The 20,722-nt window shown below is 46.6% G+C and overlaps 1 long non-coding RNA gene across 4 annotated transcripts; it reads left to right on the plus strand.

The window, feature by feature from the left end:
• The first annotated feature begins 915 nt into the window (after window positions 1–915).
• LOC104976082 (uncharacterized) lies at window positions 916–20,462 on the plus strand. 4 transcript variants are annotated; one of them, XR_009493152.1, is made up of 5 exons: window positions 3,062–5,963; window positions 6,369–6,610; window positions 17,339–17,435; window positions 18,147–18,286; window positions 18,605–20,462. It is a non-coding gene; the product is annotated as an uncharacterized lncRNA (long non-coding RNA). The 4 variants fall into 4 exon arrangements; XR_009493154.1 differs by lacking the exon at window positions 17,339–17,435 and adding an exon at window positions 18,382–18,432 and having other exon boundaries at window positions 3,063–5,963; XR_009493153.1 differs by lacking the exons at window positions 3,062–5,963; window positions 17,339–17,435 and adding an exon at window positions 916–1,267.
• The last annotated feature ends 260 nt before the right edge of the window (window positions 20,463–20,722 follow it).

A 20,722-nucleotide genomic window follows, 5' to 3' on the forward strand; every position in this document is an offset into this window, starting at 1 on the left:
GTGTGCTAAGTTGCTTCAGTCATGCTTGACTCTTTGCGACCCCATGGACTGTAGCCCTCCAGGCTCCTCTGTCCATGGGAGTGGGCAAAAGTACTGGAGTGGGTTGCCATGCCCTCCTTCAGCGGATCTTCCCAAGCCAGGAACTGAACTCACGTGTCTTACATCTCCCGCATTGATAGGTGGGTTCTTTATCACTAGGGCCACCATCACATCTGTAAAGCATTTGATGCTTTTGAACATCCTTTTCCTATGAAAGTGTTAGTTGCTCAGTTGTGTCTGACTCTTCGCAACCCCCCTGGACGGTAGTCCACCAGGCTTTCCTGTCCATGGAATTCTCCATGCAAGAATACTGGGGTGGGTTGCCAGGCCCTTCTTCAGGAGATCTTCCCGACCCAGGCATCAAACTTGGGTCTCCTGCACTGTAGGCAGATGCTTTACCATCTGAGCTACCTGCTGTCATTTGGGCTGTGGGAGGGTTCAGAGGTAGCAGTCCCTGGTGTTGGGGAATGAAGGGAAACAGGCCCATAAGAGGCAAAATGTCTTACAGCCACGCGAAAGTGAGCGACAAAGCCAGGACTAGCCCTGTTTCCTGCACCATCTGCATGGCCCCAGGCATCAACTCAGGAGAGAGACCAGCCAACAGCAGTACCTTTGAGGAGAATGTCGGACTTAGAGAAGCATTGGGATAGACAGAGGAAGAGCATCATCTGGTGAAGAAAGGCTGGACGCCAAGACGTGTCTAAGATGGTGATTACTACCCGAGAGAATTAATGGACTTTGGGACCCGCCTTCACTGATGAGGTCCACAGACTCTGGAAGGCACTCCCTCAATAACACACCACCTGCATGGACAAAAAAGTACACCAGCAATTTATTTATAACCAGAGTAATTATTTTCCCCAGGGATTGGATGGCTTCTGTACACACAGGGCTGATGACTGTATGTGAGAGGGTAGAAGCTGAGAACAAATGAGTGGTTTGTTCTAGGTACCTAGAGTGGGTACCCTATCCCTTCTCTAGTGCATCTTCCCAACCCAGGAATCGAACCGGGATCGCCTACATTGCAGGTGGATTCTTTACCAGCTGAGCTACCAGGGAAGCCCAGTGTATTAATACATGCTCATATTCTATTCCTAGAATCAAGGTGTCTGGAAACTGGAGTATTTATAAGAAGGTTATTTGGGGACCATAGAATCAGATTGAACTTGGAGAACTAGATCACAGAAAATCCTATAAAATATATCTACACTCCAGTCCTCTATCTCTGGTGAGTACCTCTATTAGCATCCCCCAGATGCCATATCCCTCTCTCCTGATAGGGCTGAAGGTACCAGACAATTCTGCCCTTTGGATTGTATATTGTAATGTTGACCCTATTACCCCTGTTTCCCTATTTCATGGCCCATTCATTCTTTAAGCACATTCTCATTGTTCTGATTCCTCTTCAGTCCAGGATATTTAATGATCTTCTTGGTGCCACTCAATCTTAAAAGGATCGCAAGGGACAGCCATATGTCTGAGGGCTGGGGGTCCCAAGTACAGCGGAAGAGGCCCCAGTTGACCAGATCAAGTCCTGGAGATGAATGACAGCCATAAATGACTCAATATACCTCAGCATGTGATCTTCTCCTTGATAGATTCATTTTCCTTTGCACAAAGCAATGAGTTGCGTTGCCAGGGAGCTGCTCTTCCACCCTTCCTCCCATCTTCCTTACTGCCAGCAAATTTCTAGCCACAGTTTAGGGGCCCACAAGGGCTGTAGCTGTAGGACACAGATATACTTTCTCTTCTTTCCTTTCTCACTCATGGCTCACTTGGTATGACCTTGCTTTGACCTTGAGATGACTCTATTGAGCCTCACCGTTCCATCTGCAGAAGGGGGCCTCAGACATGACCATCTGTAGAGCCTCAGAAGTATTCCCTTGGGAAAAGAATCCAAACTTAAGTAAGTTGGCATTGACTTTGGTTTCTGCTCTTTCTCTTTATTCTGTAGCTGCCAAGTCATTTTCTAGGTATTCGAAATTGAATGAAAAGATATCCCTCTGGGTTTAATTTCAGTTGCTCTCTGTGTATTTTTTTATTATTATTATTACACACTTACCCAGGGATCAGTCTCTAGAACTGTCCCCCAGGCACGAGTGTCCTTTTAATTCTTAGAGGCTTGGGAACCCATGTAAAGTACTCCAAAGTACTATAAAAGCACATTAAAAATGTGCATTTTGAAAACAGTTTGAAGTCATCCCCTCTTATGGTGGAAGAAAATATCTCTGTTAAATTCTCCACGGACATGAAAATGAATCTCATTGTTAGAAAGAGACTTTCTACCCTTCCAGTCCTGACTCTGGACTTTGGAACCCACCCCAGGCACTGGAATCTCTGAGTATTAGCCTCATGGGCCCCAAGTATGAGCTTTATCTGCCTTCAGTTGGATCCTTCACATGGGGGACTCAGATGCATATGCCCTGGAGACCTTAGTAGGTGTCTGGCCCAATTCACTGAGGACCCAAAGACAAGGGTTTGGGGATCAGGTTCTGGGTGAGTCAGATGTGGTTGGGTCCAGGTTCTAGACTGTATGACCTCCTTGAACTTTGGTGCTTTCATCTACAAAACAGATGGCACCTGCCAGGTGGGGTTTGTGTGAGAAGTCCAGGCAGTATCACAGGCCAAGCACCAGCGCAAGGTCCGGCCCCTGGGAAGCCCTTACATCAGTGGTAGACACTGTACCGATCACAGGAGGGAAAATGACAGATTCTTTATTCAACGGGAGTTAACCAAGAGTCTTAGGTTCTGGGCTCTGCACTAGGACCTAGGCCAACTTCCTGTGTTTGCCTGGCAACAGTCTTTTCAACTTCATCTCAGTCTTTATTTACTTCATCTTGGGCTTCCTTCACCTTCTGAGTAGAAAGGACAACTCCTTTCTGTGGGATCCTCTATACCTTGCCCATAGCTAGATTGTAGATTTTTGTAAGGGCAGGACCGTATCTTATTCAACCTTGTACCACCAGCACTTAATCTGATGGCCATAAGAAGGAAAGAAATGTGCGAGGGAAGGAAGAGAGAAAGGGGAGGAGGAAGGAAAGAAGAAGGGAAGGAGGGAAGGAAGGAGGGAAGGAGGAAGACAGCATCGGTTAATAGCCAATGATAATATGAAAGCACCTTACCTCACAGCTGGTCACTGTGGCCCTTCTCACTGCCGCTACCTGGTAGAAACTGGAGCTGTGGGAGGGGCAGATGCCTGATCAAAAATGATTATCATGGCTTGACAATAAACCATTTTCCAGGTGTTAGAAGATAGATGGGCTTCCCTGGTGGCTCAGACGGTAAAGAGTCCGCCTACGATGCAAGAGACCAGGGTTGGATCCCTGGGTCAGGAACAGCCCCTGGAGAAGAGGCGGGCTACCCACTCCAATATTCCTGCCTGGAGAATTCCATGGACAGAGAAGCCTGGTGGGCTACAGTTCATGAGGCCACAGAGTCAAGCACAACTGAGTGACTAACACGTTCACCTTTTCACATTCAGAAGACAGATGTTCCCTTCTAACATGAGAATTTAACCTCCCTTCTTTTTCTCTTGAAAAACAAACAAGGCAGAGTATTCCCAGAGTCGGAGCCTCTCGCTGAGCAGAGAGAGCAGGACCAGGCGCCTGTTTCACTAACCTGGGGCACCCAGCTCCTCTTGTGTTGAAAAGAGCCAGTGGGAGCACTGGGAGGAGGGGAGGGCAGGCGATAGTCCCCTAAGGCAGAATGAGCAGCCAGAGCTCTCTTGGAGACATCTGTCCTTCATTCCTGAGGTCACCTGCTTGACATTCAATACTCTGTTAGAGCTGGAGAGACCAATGGGGAGTGATGAGGATGAGGTGAAAGTGTAAGTGGACTAAGAGCAAAGAACTTTCATTCATTCATTTATTCAACCATCCATCTATTCACCCATTCACTCTACAAATGTTCTCTTTTTCTGCCATCCTGCATGGCATGCGTGATCTTAATTCTTCAACCAGGGATCAAACCCATGCCCCCTGCATTGGGTGCATGGAGTCTTAACCATTGGATCTCCAGGGAAGTCCCTCTACAAATGTTCCTTGAGTGACTAATATGAGTTGGATGTACATGGATGCAAACAAAGCCTTTGATAAAGAGCTCAAGTTTCTCTGTGTGTCAAGTTCTCATCCTAAATGAGAAATCTGGATAGTTTCAGGGTTAAAGTTCCCCATGACCCCAATTTCACAGTGCGATGAGTTCTCTCCATAAAAATAAACAACCACACAATTCTGCATGTTAATTGAGGAGATTTGTAGACACGCTGAAGCCCATTCATGAACACCAGGTTAAAAATCTTTGAACTAGAACGCTTTTCTAGTGTCTTCTTACCAAAAATTCAATTCTTGATTCTACAATAAAGCTATCCCAACAGAGACTCCTTGACACATGGTACTTTTTAACAGTCAGCAAAGATTTCAGTCTTTGAGGCAGGCACTTTGTTTCAAAGCAAAGCAAGGGAGCCACTGTGGAGGAGAAATATCAGATGCACAGTCTGCCCAGCTCATCACCTTCTCCATCCACCTATGTCTGCAGTGTTAGCCACTCAGTCGTGTCCTATTCTTGTGACCCCATGGACTGTAGCCCAGCAGGCTCCTCTGTCCATGGAATTCTCTAGGCAAGAATACTGGAGTGGGTTGTCATTTCCTTCTCCAGGGGAATCTTCTCAACCCAAGAATTGAACCTGGGTCTCCCACATTGTGGGCAGACTATTTACCAACTGAGTCACCTGGAAAACCCATGTCTACAGCTCATCTGGCTGAATCTGGAGTCAGTCTGGAGGCCGAAGGTTCTCTGATTGTCAGTTCCTAGTGCCTGGGCTCCTGCTTTAGGGATTTAGATTTTTCTATTTGTGGCTGGATCAGCCTTCCTAACACTATGTCTTCCTACCCAGACCTGTTCTTCCCCTTACTTCATCACTGTTCACCCAGATCTCAGACTCAGAACATCAGCTTAAGGGACCCATTGCCTTGCAGATCATTCCTTCTGGGCCCCATCTTCCGGTTGCAGATCAGAAGTCCCTTCACCCCTGTGTGTGGACTGCTAAGCAGGAGGACCTTTGCTGTTTGAGTGTTAGGTTCCCCAGCATCACCCCATCCAAGTTTCTCTGTTTGAAATGTCCCCTCTGTCCTGACTCTAACCCATCCTGCTCTTCCCACCTACATCTAGGATCCTTGGAAGTCACACGGCAAATGAAGACTGGGGACAAGACCAGAGCGAGGCAAGGGAGGCTCCTAGAAAACTGAGGAAGCATTCGTTCTTGGTGCTGACCTTGAACCCGCATGATCCAGAGAGGGAGTTCCGTCTTAGATTTTGCAGGCTAAGCACCTCTCTTGCCATGCTCTGATCTCGGTCTTGACAAGGAAACCTCCTCAACCCAGAACAGACCGAAGGCATCCTCGAGAGTTTCCTTAATATCTGTTTTTAATTTCTGGAAGGGACCACACAATCATATTATAATCCTACTGCCAAGAGGGAAAATTCATGGGGAAGAGGAAAGTACTTTATACCAAGTTCAGCAGGTTTTGTGGCTGGTGATTAATCCCTTTGTGAAAAATGGCAATTTTAACACTGACATGAGTAATCACACCTTTTCTTTCCACCGCAGTTTAGCATTTCCTGCTGTAATAATTCAGGCCTAATACTTCATTCAAGGAAGCAGAAGTGTCAGCAGGCTATTCGTTTTCTCCTCATTGACCCATTTGTGTCTTCATACTCTCAGTCTGAAGCTGCCACATTGTGGGAGCACATTCGTGATTCATGCTGGACATCCACTGAAATTCTGAAAGGGCATTGCCAAGAAGGACCTCCTTCAAAGGACAATTCCTCAACGTGGTGACAACTCAATGACCCAGCAACTTGGTCATGATCTCTTGAGCTGGGAAGTCCCCCGATCATAGATTTTCAAGGCCGCTGTCTATGGAAAGGTTGGAAGAAAGGAGAAGTCCAGGGTCCAGGCTCAAGTCTCTGGGGTTCTCATCCTAGTTCTGTTGTCTAATTTTGCTAAACTTTTTGACCTCCCTGGGCTTGTGTTTTCTCATCTGTGCTAAGAGAAGGCCAGATGGGGGCTGGATCAGGAAAGGCAGTTTCAGCTTTAGAATGTTATGGTGCTACTCGGTGTGACTCTTGGGGTTTTAAGTTATGTTTGAGAGTTCTTTGAACTCTTTCCCACCTCGACTCTCTGGAGGACTTGGACAGTAGCAGTGGGAGTCTCAGTTCATGCCCACAGTACAATTCTGGTTTGCCATGGCGCTCAAGGGAGGTGGAGAGAAGGGTTCTGCTGTGCTTTGATCTCTTGACCTGTATTCCAAGCCTTTCTCTTGTTCCCTCAGGGAATCTTCAGGCTCTCAAACCAGCTTCCCCTCTGCCGAGCTGCCAACGCATGCTCCCTGATGGAGGCCTCTTAACCAGCCCACTAGCACCGTCTCCTTCCCACTGAGGTTTCTGACTCACAGCTGCAGCAACGGCTGGCACCGTCAGAACACATCTTGCAAATTGCACTGGGGGCTGCCTCTCTGGTTTGCCCCCCTGGATACCAGATCCAAGACGACAGCCAGAACTGAGGTCTTCACAGGTTAGAGAGCATCTATTAATACTTGGGAGAGCTTTCTAACACAGACTTTGTTTTCTTTTAACATATATATTTTATATGTCTGTATATATATATATATATATATATTTCATGTATATGTTATATAATAGTCACATATGACTAATACTTAGAGTATTGTTTCAATTCTGTCATATAATTGGTTCATTCATATCTGGGTGTCTAGATAATATTAAGATTTTGAACTCTTACTCTGAAGGATATATTCAGGATAAATTCTGACACTTTTCGCTGAACATGATTTTTATGACTATCTTTGGAAAACAACAAAGATAGGACTGGGTGGCAAGTATGTTCTTTTCTCTCATCTACCAACATCAATTGATTTATAGTGGCTTCCTTGTGGCGATGTTGAAAATAATCGTGAGACAGTGACTCGACAAGGAGTGCCTAATGGATGAGCAATGTCTGCTCTGAGTAAGGAGGGGGGCCAGGCAGCGTGGGTATCACTTATGTGCCATCCTTGGGCGACATCTTTCCAGCCACTGCCTTAGCTCGTCTTCCTGCCTGAAGCTAGAGGTCAAAGCGTGATGCTCAATGAACATGACTGATGTCCAGGATATCCAGAATGTCGCACAGAGTAGGATCATTTCAGTGATAAACATCAAAGGAGAATAAGATATAGCCCTAAGTCTGGGGCTTTGCTTCTATTATCAACATACCTGGTGAATCCAGTTAAAACTGAAGTCATTTTAGGGGAGGGTAAAAAAATCTAATTGGGCTTCCCTGGTGGCTCAGTGGTAAAGAACTCACCTGCCAATTCAGGAGACCCAGGTTCAATCCCTGGGTCAGGAAGATCCCCTGGAGAAGGAAATGGCAACCTGCTCCAGTATTCTGTCTTGGAAAATCCCACAGACAGAGGTGACTGGTGGGCTGCAGTCCATGGGGTTGCAAAAGAGTTGGACGTGACTTAGTGACTAAAACAACAACAGTGATGACAAGAAAGTTCACAGAGAAGGAAACTGAGGTCCTATACAATCTGCTGCGCATTTATGATGCAAATCACCATATTCATGGTAAATAACAGATAACCACTCACTAACCTCCATTTACTCCTTACTAAGAAAATGGCAAACTCTAACCCAGGCAGGACTACAGTAAACCTCCCTGGCTAGTTCTGTGTGTGTCCTATTTAAATGTCTTTATCCTGCTCTTCCAACCCTCTTCCTCTTTGCCTCCCAGCACTCTCCCCATGTCTCTTCATGCTAGAATGGGCTCTTTCTTCTATAAGGGCTGAGCGCAGACCAAATGCTAAGAACTCTGTTTCTCCATCTGCTCTTGCTTTCAACTTTAAGGAGAGAGTTGTCAGTTGTAATCCTAGAGCTGTAGGTATCTGCCTCTTTAACTGATTACTATTCGAAATTTAAAGAGATTTCTTTTGCCTCAGATACAGAAAAATGTCCCCTTTCCCCTCCTTCTCCCCACTTCCTCCAGTCTTGGGAATCCACCCACCATGGATGGATTTCACCATCGCAGTGCTTTGCCTTGGGTCTTTGCTCTGATCACTGTGTGACCTGGCTTATCCCGTGGCCCTGGGAGGGATTCACTGAGTGTGAGAAAGAACATTATTTTAAGTTAAACAGGAAGTGAAAAAGCCTCTAAAACGTAGAGATGTAATGATATTTTCCGGAGGTCAACATCAAATGCTCAGCTCTTTCTGGCACTGCAGTAAAACAGTCAGTGGTTCCACTGTAGTGAGAATTTAAAATCCTCACCATTCTTAAGATCTTGCTTTAATGAAAAAGTAGGCTGGACACCGGAGCAGAGGTGCCAGGTTGCCTGGGGGGAGGACAATCCCAATTTTGACCTGGGTCATAAGTGGGCTCGTTTCAGGAAGCAAGGAATGGATAGAGGCTCATAAAGGCAAGTCAGAGAGAATAGGATGTATTTTGGCAAGCCTCACGAAGCAGGGGATGTTCATTGAATATTCAGTGCATTTCGAACAACCTGAAACTCCTGTGCCCACTCGGATTTCGTGTTCGTGATGCTAGTAAGCCAGCGCTGCCTGACTCTGTGCCCACACCTCCCACACACGGAATTCCTCCAGTTCCTCTCCTTTTGTTTTTCTGTCTCCCAGTGCTTTCTGGAATGCATTCTCTTGTGCACCTCTCCACCTCGCTCAGCAGTGTCACACAAAAGCCGCAGTCCAAATGTCCTCTTTGGAAGTGACTGGGGAACGAACGATGCAGTGTGGACTCCAAAGGCTAGGGTCTTCCAGCTTTAGCCCTCCGTAAGAGCGTCTCTGTTTGTCAGCGTCTGCCTATCCTCTTCCTTGTCATGGTTCTCTGCTCTGGTTTATTTCACATCAGTTCCCTTTCAGTTTGGATTAGTCAGTCCTCTCTGCCGTGTGCTAAATTCATTAGTCATGAAACAAAGATAACATCATCTATTAACTCTATTACTGAACACCGTTCTGAGTCTTTTGGGGGTTAAACTACATACAACCTAGCCCTCAATTTCACCCTCATACCCTCCATGAAACGTGTACCTGTGAAATAATAGGGAACCATGTATTTCATTAGAACTTCCCTGGGGGCTCAGACAGTAAGGAATTTGCCTGCAATGCAGGAGACCTGGGTTCTATGCCTGGGTCAGGAAGATCCCCTGGAGAAGGAAATGGCCACCTGCTCCAGTATTCTTGCCTGGAGAACTCCATGAACAGAGGAGCCTGGTGGGCTACAGTCACAAAGAGCCGATCATGACTGAGTGACTAACGTAACACACATGTAGTTCAACATATTTGCAAATGCTCAGCACAGAGTCTGGTACATTTTAGATGCTGTACAAGACGTATTTGTTAGACAAGTAGACGAATGTTTGATCATGTCGTTAAGCACAGAGGGGCTAGGGGAGTTCAGATAAAGTGTGATGATGTAGACTGGAGATGTCAGTGAGGGTTCGAATAAAGGCAGGACCGGAAGGTGCTGGGAGGTCTGTTAGGCTCCACCTGAGCAGTCTGACAGAAGCAGGCCGAGCAGGCTAAATGGGAGCCTGTGGTTCTCTGGATGAAAGCTGCTTCTTAAGACTTGGCTGTTATGGTGCTGACTGCTGCTGTCATTACAGCTAAATTTACTCTAAATAGAAATCTATAACTATCTCAATGAGCACTGAAGAGCAGCTTAGTCATCGCGGTCACCAAATGTCGTCATATACATTAAGGGCATCGATGGCACCCCACTCCAGTACTCTTGCCTGGAAAATCCCGTGGATGGAGGAGCCTGGTAAGCTGCACTCCATGGGGTCGCTAAGAGTCGGACATGACTGAGCGACTTCACTTTCACGCATTGGAGAAGGAAATGGCAACCCACTCCAGTGTTCTTGCCTGGAGAATCCCAGGGACGGGGGAGCCTTTTGGGCTGCCGTCTATGGGGTTGGACAGAGTTGGACACGACTGAAGTGACTTACCTACCTTATGTGTCCAGAAACGTCCCAGCCACCCTTTTAAATGCACAGCCTCTGGTTAGCTTTGTCATTTGGGCTTTTAGATTTGAAAACAGACATACAAAGGAAACAATCTGATCTTAGGGAAAAAGGAAAATTTACCCTTGACATCTCACTGAACTGGATTTTTGTTGTTACATGATATAGAGACTTGTAGTTGTGAAATGTCAATTCACTCATTTGACAATTACATAACATCAAGACAACAGGCATAAAGTGGTGAGAAGAGGGAGGCAAATTTAAGAACTAATTGCAATTACTTATCTAAGTATAATTGCGCAAAGTGCACAAAGGAACAGGGCAGGGTACTAAGGAGCAGAGAATGGGGGATCTGACCTAGGATGGGGCAGAAATGGAGGTTTCCTTAAGTATTTGAATATTTAGAAGGAGGAGGGAGAGGCAGGCCAATGGTTGGGTGGGGATGGTCTGGGGTTAAGCTGGGAAAAGACCCACTTTCCTCTGGCTTTGAAGTGCATATTTTACTAAGTTACAATTCCTTACAGTAAACTCCTGTGGCTTGAGAGGTTGGCTATGCAGATAATATGGTGATCACAGCGGCTGCCTCTGAAGTGGGAGGCAGCACACCAGCTTTTACAGTTGTCTTTCAGTGTCTGGGGAGGGTTGGTCCCAACTCCCATCCGAGGTGAATACCAAACTCTGGGGGTGCTCAAGTCCCTTATATAATTAGGTACAGTGCACCTGGCCCTTGGTGTCCTCCGGTTACCCATCCGAGGGTTTGGATCCACAGTAGGTTGAATCCACAGATGCGAAACCCGTGGATGTAAAGGGTTGACTGCTCTATTCTTTTACTCTGGGTATGGCATCTGGTCCCATCACTTCATGGGAAATAGATGGGGAAACAGTATCAGAATTTATTTTGGAGGGGCTCCAAAATCACGGCAGATGGTGATTGCAGCCATGAAATTAAAAGACGCTTACTCCTTGGAAGAAAAGTTATGACCAACCTAGATAGCATATTAAAAAGCAGAGATATTACTTTGCCAACAAAAGTCTGTCTAGCCAAGGCTATGGTTTTTCCAGTGGTCATGTATGGATGTGAGAGTTGGACTATGAAGAAAGCTGAGCACCAAAGAATTGATGCTTTTGAACTGTGGTGTTGGAGAAGACTCTTGAGGAGAAGTCCCTTGGACTGCAAGGAGATCCAACCAGTCCATTCTAAAGGAGATTAGCCCTGGGATTTCTTTGGAAGGAATGATGCTGAAGCTGAAACTCCAGTACTTTGGCTACCTCATGCGAAGAGTTGACTCATTGGAAAAGACTCTGATGCTGGGAGGGATTGGGGGCAGGAGGAGAAGGGACGACAGAGGATGAGATGGATGGATGGCATCACGCACTCGATGGACATGAGTTTGAGTGAACTCCGGGAGTTGGTGATGGACAGGGAGGCCTGGCGTGCTGCAATTCACGGGGTCACAGAGTTGGACACGACTGAGTGATTGAACTGAACTGAACCAGGGTGGGACTCAGTAGCACAGTCTCCTATTGTTTTGCTCTGACTCTCAGAGTTGTGTCGAATAGAACACAGGCACACATGGGCACACACACACACACACAGACACACAAAAGGCAGTGAGCATTCAAATCTCCTCTGCTGTTACTTTTCAAACGTCTGCATGCTCAAGGTTCTGAGTGTGGCTTCTTACTGCCTGCGCTGAGCTATCTCACAGCAACCTCACTTCCTGCCTGGTCAATGCCCCCCAGTCCCTCCATTACCCCTGTTCTCTCCTTCCAAGCAGTTTCATTCCACGCGTCCTCCCCTCAACCCCAGAGTTCTGACTTCTCAATACAGATGTTGAGCTTATTGGCACTTACGCTTCATTCTATAACATGTGATGAAGCTAGTGGAGGCAGCGTTGACAGTATTTCTATTTTGCCAAAGCTGGCGACCTGACCACGAACAGAGAAGGACTGATAGTAGCAATCTTGAATGTGAACTTGAACTTCAGAAGAACCGAGAGAAACCAAAAGGTCTGAAATGTGTTTATAAGTGGCTTTCCAGGTGGCACCAGTGGTAAAGAGTCCGCCTGCCAATGCAAGAGACTCAAGAGATGTGGGTTTGATCCCTGGGTCAGGAAGATCCTCTGGAGGAGGAAATGGCAATTCACTGCAGTATTGTTTCCTGGAAAATTCCATGGACAGAGGGACCTGGTGGACTACAATCCACGGGGTCGCAGAGTTGGACACGACAGAGCATGCACACCAGATTAGATAGAAATAGGACACCAGAGTTCTGAGAATAAAGGGAAGAGGGCTGTTTCTGCTGATTCTTAACCAGCTCCGACCCAGCCTCCACAGGCTCCTTGGGAGGGTGTTGGGAGTGCGGTTGTCACAGCCTGGGCAAGAGGAGGTGGGTGGGAGTCATGGAAATGTTGTCATGGGCTTCCATCATGCATGGCTGTAAAAGTCATCTGACCACCTGATTCTCTCACTGAGGAGTAAAATGCCCATAAAAAGGAAATTGTAGAAGTAAACCTGAGTGGAGAATGACCATCTGTGCCATGCCGAGAGCAAGCTGAGTTGGAACTTTTCTCTGAGGAGAGATCTAGTGGAAATACATTATCTAGTCTCTCACCTCGTCTGTCACATTATCCAGGATCAACTGGAACAAATTGCACAGATGTCACATGGACACATGAGCTTCCCAGGTAGCTCAGTTGGTAGACAATCCACCTGCAATGCAGGAGACCCCTATTCAATTCCTGGGTAGGAAAGATCCCCTGGACAAGGGATAGGCTACCCACTCCAGTATTCTTGGGCTTCCCTTGTGGCTCAGCTGGGAAAGAATCTGCCTGCAATGTGGGAGACCTGGATTCGATCCCTGGGTTGGGAAGATCCCCTGGAGAAGGGAAAGATTACCCACTCCAGGATTCTGACCTGGAGAATTCCATGGACTGTATAGTCCAGGGGGCCACAAAGAGTCAGACATGACTGAGCAACTTTCACTTTCACTTTTTCACATGTAGAAGACAGACACCAGCCCTAGAAATGAGACTGCACTTTGCCTTCTGGGATTTTACACAAAATGGTAATATTCTCTAGGCTTTGGTTCTTCTCTTTGTAAAATGGGAACACAGATTTCTGACTCCTGAAAAGAGAGATGAAGTACTTTTTGTGATTCGGAAGACAAGGTTGTGAGACTGCATTTTTACAGCTACACATTCAAGAAGCTGTTGGTTGGCAAAGAGAGGGGGATGGGGTGAGGGCAGGGCTGGTTGACTTACTGTTTCAGTCTCTCTGGAGTGGAACAGATTTTATTGCGGTGGGCAGAACATGCTAAGTCACTTCAGTCGTGTCCTACTCTGTGACTCCATGAACTGTAGCCCATCAGGCTCCTCCATCCATAGGATTCTCCAGGCAAGAATACTAGAGTGGGTTGCCATGCCCTTGTTCAGAGAATCTTCCTGACCCAGGAATTGAACATGCATCTCTTATGTCTCCTGCACTGGCAGGCATGTTCTTTACCACAGTGAGACCTGGGAAGCCCCAGTAGGCAGAACAGTGTCCTCCAAACATGCCCACACTGTAATACTGACAATAATGGGGCAGCATCCTTAAGAAGCAACAAATCCAGCAGGCAGATTGGGGCTCTGGAAGGATGTCTCCAAGGGAAAAAAATGAAACTTATGGTGGATATGTGTGGGTGTCTTGAAAGGAGATCTGTACTTTCTGGCAGAGTACGGGGATACATTTGAGATACAGACATAGGAAACTGGGCAAGAAAAGAATAATATGAAAAATTATTAACTCTAGGAACATCGTATTAATAGTTGAACAAGAAAGCAAAGGCAATTGTAAAGTATTAAATGGCCCATCTGAGAAGTTTCATAAAATCATAATAATGCAATGCCTGGGCATTGATGTAGCCATAATTCATGATATTGTTTTGGGAAAATGGGAGTGTGCACGCCAAGTGCCAAGGCAGGAGATGTGAGTTCGATCCCTGGGTCGGGAAGATCCCCTGGAGAAGGAAACGGCAACCCAGTCCAGTGTTTTTCCTGGGAAGCCCATGGACAGAGGAGCCTGGTGGGCTACAGTTCACGGGGTTGTGAAGAGTTGGATGTGACTTAGTGACTGAGAATGAGCAAATACACTAGGAACTCCTTTGCTGAAAAAAGAGTAAAAGCCTTTCTGAGTCATCATCCAACGGCAAAGTGACCTTGGAGCCACTCAGTGGGACAGGCAGGAATGGGGCGTCCAGAGTGGACCCGGGAGCCAGGCCGAAGTGTGGCACCAGGTGAAGCAGCAGCAGCTGTGCCCAGGGGTCCAGGTGGGTGAGAGCCTCCCCAGCGCCCAGCGAGCAGGGGCAGGAGAAAGAGAAGCTTCCAGAGTCTGAGTCATATCACTCAGGGACCAGCCTAGTGACAAGGTCACTCCTTTAGACTTTACCCTACTCTATCTTTTGGGGTCAGGAGGGTCAACATCACAGACATTTGTGATTACTGGCTTCTCCGATCCCCATCTTCTGGATTCCCCAGCGCCCCTACCCCCCAGCAGCTCAGTCTCCCAGGAGCCCTCCGCACCTCGAGACAGTTTGCACTAACCCACTCCGTTCCGCACCCATAGCACCCTGGGGTATCCCTGGGTGCTCTCTCCACACTGCCCTGTGACTGTTTTGCCCCTCTGCTCAGCTGTGAGCTCCCATAGGGACGGGAAGCTGGTTTCGCCCCAAGTCTTCCCTTGTGCCTATCTCACTTCCCCAGTAGATGGTTGTGGAAAGAATGGGTGGGTGATTTGTGAATCGCTCCCCCTCCCCCCTTGTCAGACCCCCATACATGGGGCGGGTGCCACCCAGGCCGGGGTGCAGCACCCTCTCCATCACCTCGCCCCTCTGGGCCCCAGTCTAAATCCGTCCATGGACGAGAGTCATCAGAGCCTGGGCAACCGCGGACGGCCGGGAAGATATGTGGGCAGCATCAGAAGGAGAGAATGTCACATTCCCTTCTCACATTCCAGGAAACAGGAATAAATATAAACATCTCTGATAACTGTCTTAGCAGAGAGAGAGCTGCATTTCTCTTGATTTCAAGAAGTCTTCCTGGCATTCTGTGCTGCTAAGATACTTATCTTATCAGACCACCCTCTTCACCCCAAAGCTTCCTTCAGCCTGAAAGTTTTGAGTGTTATGGTTTTTTTCAGGTACCTCAGGGAACACAGAAGCCAGGGAGAAATCAGTGGGTAACCCAACCACAGATCCCTGGAGCCTTGGGCTTACTGATCCCTAACTATCACTTCTGCCAGAAACGGAGGCAGGGCTCCAAGAATAATCTCGGAGGCAGGGGGCTGAGCTGGGATGGGAGCTGAGACGCTAGCTCAGAATTCAGCCTCAGCCCAGCCCTCGCGGGGAGAGGAAGCCTGCCCCCTCTGCCCTTGCTTCCCGTGGTCCAGTGGAGATTAACAAGGTTCGCTATGACTCACCCTGTGAGTCAGACCGGGGGAGAAAAACAAGCACGTCAAAGTCTGAGTTTCAGATGTGAAAAGATTCAGCAGCCTGATCTGTGACCAAAATTGTTGATTTGAAGAGCTGGAGAGAAAATTGCCAAGCTTTCTCTCCTTTCCTTGTCCAAGGGCTGAGCTTTCTGGAGACCAGCTGGGTAAAGGCCTGGCTGGAAGGAGAAAGAATGCGGAAAACCAACCTCCAGCCTCTCCAAACGGGAGGTACCGGGGAAGAAGACCCGCTCAGGCCTGGAGCTAGGGTGTGAAGGAGATGCTGTTTCTCTGGGCTCCTCACATCCCCCCCTTTCCTTTGGGCACTAACATCCCCATCCATTTCACTTGACTGTGTTCTTGATTTCTACCTCCCTAGTTCCATGGTCCTCAAACTTGGCTGTACCTTGGAATCTTCTGGAGAGATTAAGATATCCTGACGTTCGGCTCTGCCCCTGGGGCCCTGGCATGTGGATTTTTCCAAGCAACCTGGGTGATTCTAATGCACAGCCAAGCTTAAGCATCTTGCCCCTCAGCCAGTGCACAAACAGTCCATAAGAATTTGCATTCAGACCTTTTATCTATAAGAGTCTAATGGCATGCTCTGTTCTAAATTAAAGAATTTCATGCTTCGGAGAGATTCTTCCGTGGGCTGTGAAGTCTTCTTTTAAATTCTGTTGCATCAGATATCGGTACTAAAGATAAACGGGTTATGGTTGACTGAGGATATTTTAGGTCTGAAAGCAGAGTGAAACGCACAGGGCAGCTCACTACTCTCTAGCCTTCTTCTCTTAATTCTCATTCTTCCCCCTCCCTTGTTTCTTCCCCCAGACCCCCACCTGCCAGGGAACCAGAGCCCATTCTAACGGAGCCCTCTCTCCTTCCCTGAATGTCCCCTCAACATCTTGCTACTTGAGACCCAGAAGGAAGTCACAGTGAGATCTTCCACTAGAGACCTCAACCTCATGACCCAGAAAGTTCCTTCCACACCGTCCATTCTGCCAGGCATCAGATGCTCAAGGGCTTTCAGTTCTGAAGCAGCAGCAAGAGTCAGGGGACATGGCTATGTGGCACCTGGGTCCCTCAGGGGGGATAGCAGAGTAGCAGTTCTTCTCTTTTTTCAGGATCTCAGGACTCCTTGACATGCTTCAAAGGGAAGTTTTGTTGATGTGGGATCTATATCGATTGATATGACATTAGAAATGAAATAGCAAACACTGTTCAATAACATATAATAACATTTCAAATTAGTACATCTTATGAAAATAGCTATATTTTCTTTTTAAAAAATGTAGTGAGAAGAGTGGCATTGCTCTACTTTGGGCAAATCTCTTTTCTACCTGGCTTAACAGAAGGCTGGAGTCTCATACCTTCTCCTGTGTTCAGCCCGTTTCAATCTGCACATTATTCAGCAGCCTCTGGCAAACAACACTGGAAACTGATGCGAGAATAAGAGTGGAAAAGCAAACAATGTCTTCGTATTATGAAATTCATTTTGACCCTGTGGGTCCTCCAGATGTGTCTCAGGGACTCTCATGGGTATCTGGGCCAGTCCTATGAGAACTCATTGTAGACAATCATCTGTGATCAAGAAAGCTACTGCTGGGTGATGACTGAACAGTTCACAGGGCCAGGAATAAGCACTAACTTGGTACCTGAGGGTAGATCCCAGAGGACAGGAAAAAATAAAACAGAAATTGAATTAACAGAGTGCAAGCAATGGGTGTCAATGTCATGTATATGTCTTTTGTAGCAATTTCTAAATCTCTGTTGAACATACTCTTGTGCACATTAACTTGGGCACAGGGCCATGTTGAACAGCTAACACTGAGGATGAAGCTCTGAGATAGATGTTCTAGAAATCCTGCTGTCCCAGCCCTGCCACTGGCTATGTGAACTGATGGTAAGCAGTTTTGGTTTCGGTTTCCACCTCTAAATAGTTGATTTCCAAAAACCTCTTCTCATTTTAACATCCTTTGGTTATCTGTTGACAACTTTTTAAAAAGCTAGGGGAGGAAAAAAAAAAAAAAAAGCTAGGGGAGGGTCATGGCATTCTTGAAAAAATTTCAGCTGAATTAAACAAGTAAATAATTAGATGGTAGAAAAATAAGAAGGAAGTAAAACTGAACGTTTACCAAATTCTGGGTTGATAGTAACTTCCGAAAACTAAAAAGCATTTAGAAAGTGCAAAGCCTATTAAGAAGAAAGTAAAACTGACCCACAATATTTTGGTGTATTTCCTTCTGAGCATTCCTTTTCCAGATCGTACTACACACAGAATTTAATATTATGATTTCCTTAGGTAAACAGTTTTGCTAAATATTTAGGTAAAATTTGTTGTAATTTTCATTTAGATGCATAACATCCAACCATATGAATATACTATATTTTACTTAACAATTCCCTTATGTTTTGAGACCTGAGAAGTTGTATTAGTGTCATGAAATTATGGGTGATTTTGTTTCTATTTTGTTTTAATTTTTAAATTTGCTCTAGTGTGATTTGACATTATTCTTATCATCAAAAGTAACTTTAAGGCTTCCTAGGTGGTACTAGCAGTAAAGAACCCACCTACCAATGCAGGAGACATAAGAGACACAGGCTCTATCCCCAGGTCAGGAAGATCCCCTGGAGGAGGGCGTGGCAACCCATTCCAGTATTCTTGCCTGGAGAATCCCATGGACAGAGGAGCCCAGCAGGCTACAGCCCATGAGGTCTCAGGGTCCAACATGACTGAAGCGACTTGGCCCACAGGTGAGGGTGTATTTCCCTCCCCGCCACCCCGGGAGGTATAGTGATTGTTTATACAAGATATCATATTCTTTGAAGAGTCTGGTTTTTTTTTGCAGATTTTTCTTGACTCAACAGACTCTCGACTTCATAGGACTGCAATTGCAAAGGTGCGGCTAGAATTCCAGATAGAACGGTCAGCCAGCTTACCTGCCTGTGGTGACTCATGCTGCTTGCCCCTACTCAGATAATGGCTTGTCATTTCAGCCAGCACAGCCCCCGACTTGCAGCAACTTCACTGGAATTCACTTTTCCTGTTTTTTTGTGTGTTTTTTTTTTTAGGTGCTCCTCCTAGTTCCAGGAAGGTAACTCAGAAATCATCACCCTTTGCCTTTTCCCACAGCACCGTTAAACAGGGACGAGCAAGAAATGGCCAAGTTTGACTGGAGCCAGCCCAGGACAGAGAAATGTTCCTCTTGGCCACTCATCCCTGACAGCGCGGTCAGTGTCCCATGAATGTCACGTGGGCCTCTCTCCAGACCTGGGGATGAGCTGAGCTGCTGACAAGTGAAAATGTTATGGAGCAAAATGGCCGACACACTGAGATTTATCTGTTGACACACGGACAGGGAACACCCTGGGGAGGCCGAAGAAAGAGTTCTGTCTGCTGAACTGTGCCCACAGCCGCCTTCAGCCCAACAGCACCAGCTGCCAACACGCTGTGTCTCTGATTCCTTTTCCCTTTCTGCAGTTTTTGCAACCCCATAATTGCCTTGGTAGAACTTAGATGTTCTGACTGAAATGGTCTTCCCAATAATTCTAGTCTCTTCTAGTGAGAAATACTATACAAAAATTTGGGCTTCCCTGGTGGCTCAGTTGGTGAAGAATCCACCTGCCATGCATGAGACCCAGGTTCGATCCCTGGGTTGGGAAGATCCCCTGGAGGAGGGCAAGGCATCCCACTCCAGTATCCTTGCCTGGAGAATCCCATGGACAGAGGAGCCTGGCAAGCTGTAGTCCATGGGGTCGCAAAGGGTCAGAGACGACTGAGCGACTCAGCACATACATATATTTATGTCATGAAGTACCACCAACTGGATGGCTTAAGACAGTAAAAATCCACTGTTTCATGTTCTGGAGGCTGGAAGCCCAAAATCAAGGTGTCCGAAGGGCCTCTCTCCCTCGGAAGGAGACATTTTGGCTGTTCCTCACTCTGGAGATGTGAGTGTCCTGTGACTGGTGGTCGACTGTCTTCATATCATCGTCCCTCTCTGCATGCCTCTCTTTGTCCAAATGTCCCCTTTTCATAAGGACACCAGTCACACTGGATTAGGGCTCACCCTAATGACCTCAGTTTAATTCAATTAGCTCTGTAAAAGCCTGGTTTCCAAACAAGGTCACATTCTGAGGGACTAATGGGGTTAGGACTTCAATATATCTCTTCAGATACATAATTCAACACATACCAATACCTAAATCTCAGAACCAGAGTTGGAACTCAGAGCCGCTATGTGGCTTGCTCAGGCCCACATTTTTCTCAGAGGAATTAAGAGCTGGAATGTGTGGAGTTTCTCTGGAAGCCGATCTGCCTCACAATGGTAACAACTTGCAGCAGTAGGTTTAGCTCCAAATGAAGAGCACTTCTTAGCCAAGTATTTTGCTGGCTATTGCTAGTGTGGCCCAGTGCATGCTGCAGAATAAACCTGAGGGCTTAGCGTGTTTTTTTCTCACAGAGCTCTGGAACAGCAGGCTGACTTTTTCTCTCTGAGCCTGAGGAGAGGTGGGGTTTTTGGACAGGGCAAGCCCGTGACCACTCACCCTGCTAGGGAGACACCCCAGGCAGAGCCTCCTCTGCTCCAGGTCTCCAGCCCATGATGCAAAGACTCTCTGGGTTGAGGGAGTGACTGTGGCGGGGCTCCATGATGGCTGTGCTTGGCAAGATCAACCGTTCTCATACCTTGGAGAGTTCTCACCACGCCTCATGCAAGTGACTGGCTGGTGAACACAGCACTGCGTATCCAGCATCTACTTGAGTCTAAGTGAGTCTAACTAGCAACTGAAGGGGGCTTAACGTGAGATTAAGACAGCATTTCTGGGAGACTGGAAATCACTCATTTGAGATTCTGCTGTGATGTGAGCTCCACCAACCCACTGCTTCCTTCAGACTAGGACAAGCCAAATAAAATATTATTCCTTTTTATCTCTGCCCCCTTGATGCTATTTCTCACCAATTAAATCTTTATATAATGTGTTTATATATTTATTTATATGCTGTATAAATATTAATATGTGTTAACTGTATATATGTTATAGGTACATACAATGGGGCTGTTATTATATGTATAAATATATAAACTCATAGTTATGTTAAACTATTATATAATGTGCCTATTAACATAGATTTATGATTACTTTTTGTGCATTTTCATTTATTTATTTGTTTTTGGCTTATAAACATCA

The sequence above is a fragment of the Bos taurus genome, chromosome 27 (genome assembly GCF_002263795.3).
Source record: "Bos taurus isolate L1 Dominette 01449 registration number 42190680 breed Hereford chromosome 27, ARS-UCD2.0, whole genome shotgun sequence".
Lineage (NCBI taxonomy): Eukaryota > Metazoa > Chordata > Mammalia > Artiodactyla > Bovidae > Bos > Bos taurus.